General features: G+C 47.2%; 1 non-coding gene across 1 annotated transcript; it reads left to right on the forward strand.

Annotated features, from left to right (window-relative positions):
• The first annotated feature begins 5,637 nt into the window (after positions 1 to 5,637).
• On the forward strand, positions 5,638 to 5,710 carry TRNAT-UGU (transfer RNA threonine (anticodon UGU)). Its single transcript has one exon. It is a non-coding gene; the product is annotated as a tRNA-Thr (tRNA).
• The last annotated feature ends 2,757 nt before the right edge of the window (positions 5,711 to 8,467 follow it).

Below are 8,467 nucleotides of genomic sequence, written 5' to 3' on the forward strand. Positions count from 1 at the left end.
TTTTTAAAACACATGTAAAATTATTCCATTTTAACTCTTTGAATGTGTCAAGGCTTCCCTATTTCCCCTCCGGTTTAATATGATATCTCTGCTCCACCTAGTGTTTCCAAGTTATATTGGTCATTATAAGTCTTATAGTCCATATATTTCATACAGAATTATGGCTCCATGTGCAATGTGTCATTCCGATTACTATTTAGAACGATGCTTCAAAAAAGAGGGATCTGTAAGCATCAAGCTGGCTCCGTTCACCTGGCCGACAGAAACTATGGAACAAGATAGAGGTTAAACACAATTCTGCAAGATGTTGAAATCTGTTGAATTTTTACATGTGGCTGCTGAAAACTGATCTCAAATATTGATGTCTGGATTCCTCCTTATAGATGCACTACGAAAATGGGCCTGTTTTGTTGGGGTAAATCAGGGGTTGGTAACGAGTGGCCTTTAGGGAGGCATGCAGCCCTTGTCTGAACACCATGCAGCTTTCAGCCTTATTTCCTGGGAAGAACCTTCCTATACACTACACTAGTCATCTAAGGCCTTCCTCCAAGTGCCTCCTCTGATGGAGGCTCAGAAGGCTGCAACAAGGGAGAGGGCCTTCTCGGTGGCAACCCCCCACCCCCAGTTATGGAATAAACTCCCCAGTGTGGCCTGCCTGGCACCAACATTGTCTCTACTCTCCAGCATTTGGCAGCATATGAGAGGTTTTTAATCAGGTCATGGGCTATTTTGTGAGTGTGTGTGTGTGTGTGTTTCTGCTCTGTCTATACATTTATAGCTAGTTTAGGGGGCCAGAACAGGTTTATTTATTTTTATTTATTTATTTATTACATTTTTATACCGCCCAATAGCCGAAGCTCTCTGGGCAGTTCACAAAAATTAAAACCATAATAAAACAACCAACAGGTTAAAAGCACAAACACAAAATACAGTATAAAAAGCACAACCAGGATAAAACCACGCAGCAAAATTGATATAAGATTAAAATACAGAGTTAAAACAGTAAAATTTAAATGTAAGTTAAAATTAAGTATTAAAATACTAAGTGAATAAAAAGGTCTTCAGCTGGCGACGAAAGGAGTACAGTGTAGGCGCCAGGCGGACCTCTCTGGGGAGCTCATTCCACAACCGGGGTGCCACAGCGGAGAAAGCCCTCCTCCTAGTAGCCACCTGCCTCACTTCCTTTGGCAGGGGCTCACGGAGAAGGGCCCCTGTAGATGATCTTAAGTTCCGGATAGGTACATATGGGAGGAGGCGTTCCTTCAAATAACCTGGCCCCAAACCGTTTAGGGCTTTAAATGTCAATACCAGCACTTTGAATCGGGCCCGGACCTGGACTGGCAGCCAATGAAGTTGTAAAAGGAGTACATAACTGAAGTGGGGCGGGGGTTGCCCATGCACAGGCAACCCCTGCCCCACTTCAGTTGCCTTCTCTGGCGGGACCGGGCTACCAAGCCCACTGCCTCTGGAGAAGGTAGACCAACCCCCTGTCCACCTGAGCCACTTCAGTCACCTTCTCTGGCGGGCCTGGGCTACCAGGCCCGCTGCCACTGGAGCAGGTAGACCACCCCCCTGAGCCCCACTCCCGTTACCTTGAATGTAACTGAAGTATCAGGAGGGACAGGGGGTTGGTCTACCTTCTCCAGAGGCAGCAGGCTTGATAGCCTGGGCCCACCGGAGAAGGTGAAGTGGTTCTTGCGGGACAGGGCGTTGGTCTACCTTCTCCGGCGCCAGCGGGCTTGGTAGCCCGGCCCTGCCGGAGTACGTAACTGAAGTGGGGCAGGGGTTGCCCATGCACAGGCAACCCCTGCCCCACTTCAGTTACCTTCTCTGGCAGGACCGGGCTACCAAGCCTGTTGACCTTGCTTTTTGGCCTTGCTTCCTGGTGGAGCCAGGGTCTCCATTTTAACCCGGGCCTGCCGCCACAGGAGCAGGTAAGTGCCCCCCATCCCGGCTGGGGCCGCCGCGCCCCCCCCCCACCGCAGGCCCGGGCAACCCCCCCACTTCACTTACCTTCTGCGGCAGCGGCGGGCCAGAGAAGGTAGGCCCCCATCGCGGCGAATCCAGGCAACCTCCTCCCCACTTCACATACCTTCTCCGGCAGTGGCGGGCCCGGGTTACTGGGTCCGCCGCTGCCAGAGAAGGTAGGCTCCCTGTCGCGGCGGGCCCAGGGCCTGCCGCCACAGGAGCAGGTAAGTGCCCCCCCATCCCAGCTGGGGCCGCCGCGCCCCCCCTGCGGGTCCGGGCAACCCCCCCACTTCACTTACCTTCTGCGGCAGCAGCGGGCCAGAGAAGGTAGGCCCCCGTCGCGGCGGGCCCGGGCAACCTCCTCCCCACTTCACTTACTTTCTCCGGCAGCGGCGGGCCCGGGCTACCCTCATGGGAAGCTTATATGCATGCGTTAGCTTAACAGCTTCCCATAGACTAACATTGGATGCAAAAAATAATAATTAAAAATAAACGGAAATGATTTTTTAAAAAAGAAAGGCCATTCCACCAACTAGAAGGACAGGGGAACACAATCCTACTATTGGATTGCATGGTAAGGGTCCCAATTCGGAGCTTTTTGTGCGCAAAAAATGGGTCGCCAACCCGGAAGTAGATGAGTCCATTTGAAACAGAGAGGCTTTCTCCCCTTTTGTCGTTTGAAGTAAACCACCCTGCCCTGAATACTTCACCAATCTTCTTGAAACGCGCAGGGTATGTAAAACCAGCATTTCTTTCTGGCAGGTCTCCGTTTCAGAAAGATTGGTGAAATATTTTTCATTTTAGAATGCTAGGTAGACCCACCCCCCAGTAACTCCTTTTAACATGGTGGAATGCTCTTTTTACTGACCATCCTTAACTACAGGAAACACTGTCGTGTTTCCTGTAATACAGTTCAGTCTTCCAACAGAGGGGAACAGCTGGAGAATTTATTGGAACAACACACACACACACCCCCAAGACCAGCATCTGCTGCCTGAGGTAATTGCTTCACTCTATTTATTTATTTATTTTATTACATTTCATTTATATACCACCGCACAGCCGAAACTCTCCCTTGTTGCCATCCTCTGAGCTTCCCTTGGAGTAGGCACTCGGAGGAGGACCTTAGATGTTGAGCGCAGTGTACGGGTAGGTTCATGTTGGGAGAGGCGTTCCATCAGGTATTGTGGTCCCAAGCCATGTAGGGCTTTATAGGTTAAAACCAGCACCTTGAATTGGGTTCGGAAACGTATAGGCAGCCAATGCAAGCGGGCCAGAATCGGTGTTATATGCTCAAACCTCCCTGTTCCAGCTATCAATCTGGCCACCGCATTCCGCACAAGCTGCAGCTTCCGAACCGTCTTCAAAGGCTGCCCAATGTAGAGGGCGTTGCATTAATCTAATTTGGAGGTGATCAGGACAACTGAAGCTAGGTTATCCCTGTCCAGATAGGGGCGTAGCTGGGCCACCAACCGGAGTTGGTAAAAAGCACTCCATGCCACCAAGGCCACCTGAGCCTCAAGTGACAGAGATGGTTCTAGGAGAACCCCCAAGCTACAAACCTGCTCCTTCAGGGGGAGTGCAGCCCCATCCAGAACCGGTTGAACACCCCCCCCCATCCCACAAACATGTCAGTGTTTGCTATGAAACAATTATTTACCAAACTCAGAACCAAATACATGATTGCAAGCAGAACCTTGCAAGCAGAAGGGAGCAAGCAGAACCTAACTTTTTTTGCCCCCTCCTTTCCCTGCTAGCTCCCTGCCGGCTCCCACCAATTGCATCATCAAGGTTTGGGTGTCCCTGCTGCTTGAGGTGGACTTAGGGGAAAGGGAAGATCATGGAAAATCGGCCATCAGTGGCCCTTTCTGTGAGTGGTTTAGAGTCGTTGTTGCCACCTTTTCGTTGTGGGTGAGAGAAGGTGCTCCTGCCCAATCACAGCTGCATTTTCTATGGGCTGAGAGGACTTCCAGATGAAGCTTTCCTTATGCAACCAAACTGCCTCATTCATGGAATTTTGTGTGTGTGGTGTCTTTTCTACATGAGACTGTTAATTGGCACTTAATCCCCTGTATCTACTTTTGTCGCAGAATTGTCATACCAGTACTACAGGAGGAACATTTCCTGTCCTGCTTTTCCATTACATAACCTCTAAATGGCACTGTGGTGTATCAGAATAACGTGAATACCCAAGAGGAAATAAAGCTTTCTTTCACTTTCACAATTAAATGCCGCATTTTCCGAGCTCTGAAAAACCTCACCAAAAGTACTGGTGAGACACAAGCAAAGTTGAAGGTTCAGTATCATCTAGAGAACCCATAAAGAACCATGAGGAAGGAAGGACCAGCACAGGATAATTGCCTAGTGTGGAAAAGCCCTCTGTGTGTTTGGGTGCTTCCAGGCAAGACTGTCAGCAGTTTATTTATTTATTACATTTATATACCGCCCCATAGCCGAAGCTCTCTGGGTGGTTTACAAAAGTTAAAAACAATGAACATTAAAAACAAATATACAAAAAAATTAAAGCATAAAAACGGCGATATCCATGTAAAACATCTATTCTGGAGTCAGTTAAAAAACTCAGCATATGTTGTTAACTGCCTGGGATGAGGGAAAAGTCTTAACCTGGTGCAGAAAAGATAACAATGTTGGCGCCAGGCAAGCCTCATTGGGGAGATCATTCCATAATTGGGGAGCCACCACTGAAAAGGCCCTGTCCCTTGTTGCCATCCTCCAAGCTTCCCTCAGAGTAGGCACCCAGAGGAGGACCTTAGATGTAGAGCGCAGTGAGCAGGTAGGTTCATGTCAGGAGAGATGTTCCATCAGGTATTGTGGTCCCAAGCCGTGTAAGGCTTTATAGGTTAAATCCAGCACCTTGAATTGGGCTTGGGAGTTAACTAGGCTAAGGAAAGGTCCTGTAAGGAGAAAAAGACAGAAGAGAAGCACTTTTTTATTATTATTATTGATAGCACTAGGTGCCCTCCGTCTGGAAGCACCCTCCCTTCCTGAAAAATTGCTTCAGAGCTCAGACATGTTCTAGTATCCGGATACTGTATTTAAATCTGTTTTTATACTGCGGCTGAGAATTGTCTGCTAGGGATTCCCTACCCCCCCCACCCCAGCCCCACCCCAGCCTTTTCAGTTTCCAAGAAATGACTATAAAAGTGCTTCGTAATGCTGGTGTGCGTCCTTCCCCCACTCACTGCCCATTGCCATGCAAGGTTAACAAGAGGACATCAGGACACTTTCTTGAAAGCTGCAATGGCTCTGCCTAGATTGAATAAACTGACTTGCAGGTTCTTTTTTTATATATTTAGGTCGGTTGTGCAAAACGTGTCGATATTAAGGCTGGGACGTAAACTCGCAATCCCGGGGGGAAGAGGGCGGGGGACTAAATAAATATTCATTTATTGGGGAATAAAATAAACTGCCAAAAAAATAATTTTAAAAAGCTGTTCGATTCGATGTGTTCGTGAAACATCTCTAGATTGTAGCATGGGATAGATCCAGAAGCATATGCGGCGGGAAGCTTGCGTGAGTGTGTGGGTCCGGGGGGTGCGTGAGTGTCTTCAAGACGGCATCGATCTAAAAATTGCTAACCGAATGTTAAAAGCACATGATAGGGAGATGGTACAGTACCATTCATTTGTATAGGAAAAACTGATAGGTGGCTCCATAGCTCAGTGGTTAGAGCACTGGTCTTGTAAACCAGGGGTCGCGAGTTCGATCCTCGCTGGGGCCTCGGTGAGATTTTTCTCCCATCTCTCTCTGTCGTTTATTTATATTTTAAGGCAGCATTCTGAATATAATTCAATGCAAAACCGTTTTAGAACAGAAGCTCTTTGATACAGCTCTGTGCTGCAAATCAACACTTCCGCCTTTTGATAAAAGTTAAAGAAAGGAGTGCCATTATTTTTCATGCCTCACAGCTTGGTCGGCTCAGGTATAATAAAAGCTTGATTTAAAAAAAAAAAAACACCAAAAAACTCTTAGTGTGACTTATGATTGATCCGATTTGGCCCGGGATTGATTTATTTGGAGGTCCGAAACGACAGTGTGGCAGGCTGCAGTTTCGACTGTCGTTCCAGGCAAGAGCCAGCAGGTGGTGCTGTAGGGCAAGAAATCTACGGAGTTTCACCAGTGAAAAGAAAGAACAACAAAAACCATACTGTTGCTTGTGTTTCTTGCTTGCTTGCTTGCTTTCAGTTTATATCCTGGGTTTCTGACTCTTATAGCAGGCACTTTGGAAACAGATTGGGACTGGTTCCCAAATTCCCGTTCCCCTCCTCAGATGTTGGAGTATTTATTTATTTTATTTATTTAAGGATTTTTATGCCGCCATTCAGCCAAAAAAGGCTCTCATGGCGGCTTACAAAGGTATTTCTTGACAGTCCCTGCCCACAGGCTTACAATCTAAAAGACATGACACAAAAGGAAAGGGGATTGGGAGGGAGGAGGAGGAGGGGGGAAAGGAAAGCAAATTCAGGCACTACAATCTTAGTTGGAAAGTTCAGCAGTTACAGTTGACAGCAGGAGGGAGGGGGCTCTCAGCTGGAGCTGGACCCAGGCACGGTGGAGAGGTGCCTGGCTGCTGCTTCCTCCCTCACTGGTGGCCTCTGCAGAGACACTCCTATCCTCCCTGGCCCTGTTGAACATGATGGGAGTTGTAGTTTCCAACTGATGTCCACCAGGCCCCATCATTAGAGACACCCATGTGGGCCCCAATTTTATTTATTTACCTCGGCCTAAAATGGACTCAGGACTTTATTGGGTGACATTGCACAGGGTGACCATATGAAAAGGAGGGCAGGGCTCCTGCAGCTTCAACTGTTGTGATGGAGAGGGGATTTCACCAGGTGCTGCTTGCATTCAAACGACACCTGCTGAAATTCCCTTTTCTATGCAACTGTTAAAGATACAGGAGCCCTGTGCTGCTTTTCATACAATCACCGTAATGACATTGCATATATGGTGATCTGTTTTTAATGGTTAGTTTTGATTTCATTACTGTTTTGATTTTATCAGTATTCTATTGTATGTTGTGATTTAAACTTCTTGTGCTGCATTGAAAGGGTTTTCTGCTAAAAGGCGGTACATAAATATTTTCATTTATGACAGCAGCAAGTGGTGACCCAAGTTTGAGAATTGCCAGATTAGATGAACAATCTATACATTCCTAGGGTGAAATGCTATGGTTGGGAACGCTGGGAGTCATCAGACCTTTTTCCTATATAAACATGCCTATGATTGCATAGGCTGGCTGAGGAATGCTGGGAGTTGTAGGACATATTGGCGTGGTTTCACAGGGATCTCAGCAACACACAGTCCTGTGCCATCTACAGGGAGATCTGCAAATTCAGGAAGTGGATCGAGCAGACCATGGCGGCAAATTGACACATGATCGCCCCAATAAATGTGTTGAGCAAATGTATTGTAGCCCTGTTTGCTAAGAAGGGACAGAGAAATAGGAGCCCCTTTCAATGGGTGACTGCATAATTCTTTGTCCTATTTTCTCTGTTATTGTTCACCATTCCGAAATCTGTTTAGATATTGAGTCACATATAAATGTAGTAAATAAATATGTGCATAATCAGAAACAATTGCCATGATTTAAATTTTATAGGAGGCAAGCTAATTAATCTCTTGATTGCTTTTCAGGCCCCCATCTTTACAGCAGTGGTTTGGTGCCACGAGGCGCCTTGCGCCCACACTTGCATTTCTTCCCAACAACTGCATGGGAAGGAATGCAATTGCGAACTTTCCTGCTCTTTAAAAGTAGAAAAAATGGGGGGGGAGGAGAGGAATGGGGCCGTTCCTTCCCCTTTTATTTTATTGTCTGTATCTGCGCAATCACATATGTCCATGAAAAAGGTGTGCTTGCTTTGGGGATTGGTTGGATGTTGTTCGTTAGAGTGAACAAATGGAACTTGCAACAAAATGTTGTAGCATTCAGTGTTCCAGCCAGCCATGCTGTCTTCCAGGTGCCTCCGTTTCATCCCCCTTCTTCCCTGGCTTTCTGTTGTTGTCAATCAGCCAACATTCCTAATCAAACTCAGTCCTTGTTGGGCTGTTTGAGCTTTTTGCCTATTTCGTTTTTTAAAAAAAACTTCTACAAACCTCGAAGTTTTCCCAAGTTTGTGCCATTTGTGTGTGAATGGTGCTGTTTGGGACCACATCCAGTTCCACACTTGGAGAATGAATTCACTGAGTACAGCCTTTCCGAAGCTGGTGCCTTCCAGATGATTTGGACTGTGACTCCCATCAGCCCCAACCAGTATGACCAAGAGAAGAATGCTGGGAATTGTCATCTAAAACATCAGGAGGGCACCAGATTGGGGAAGGTAGACTTAGGACATGACTAGACTTGCCGATATCCCAGGGATCGCCCTGGGATCATCCCTGTGCGTTCACATGACACACAGGGCATCCCGGGAGCAGGGAGGGATGATGCCTCCCTTGGCCCGGGATATCAGCATACCCTTTCCTCCCACTTTTTCCA

This window comes from Elgaria multicarinata, chromosome 4, assembly GCF_023053635.1.
Source record: "Elgaria multicarinata webbii isolate HBS135686 ecotype San Diego chromosome 4, rElgMul1.1.pri, whole genome shotgun sequence".
NCBI classification, from domain to species: domain Eukaryota; kingdom Metazoa; phylum Chordata; class Lepidosauria; order Squamata; family Anguidae; genus Elgaria; species Elgaria multicarinata.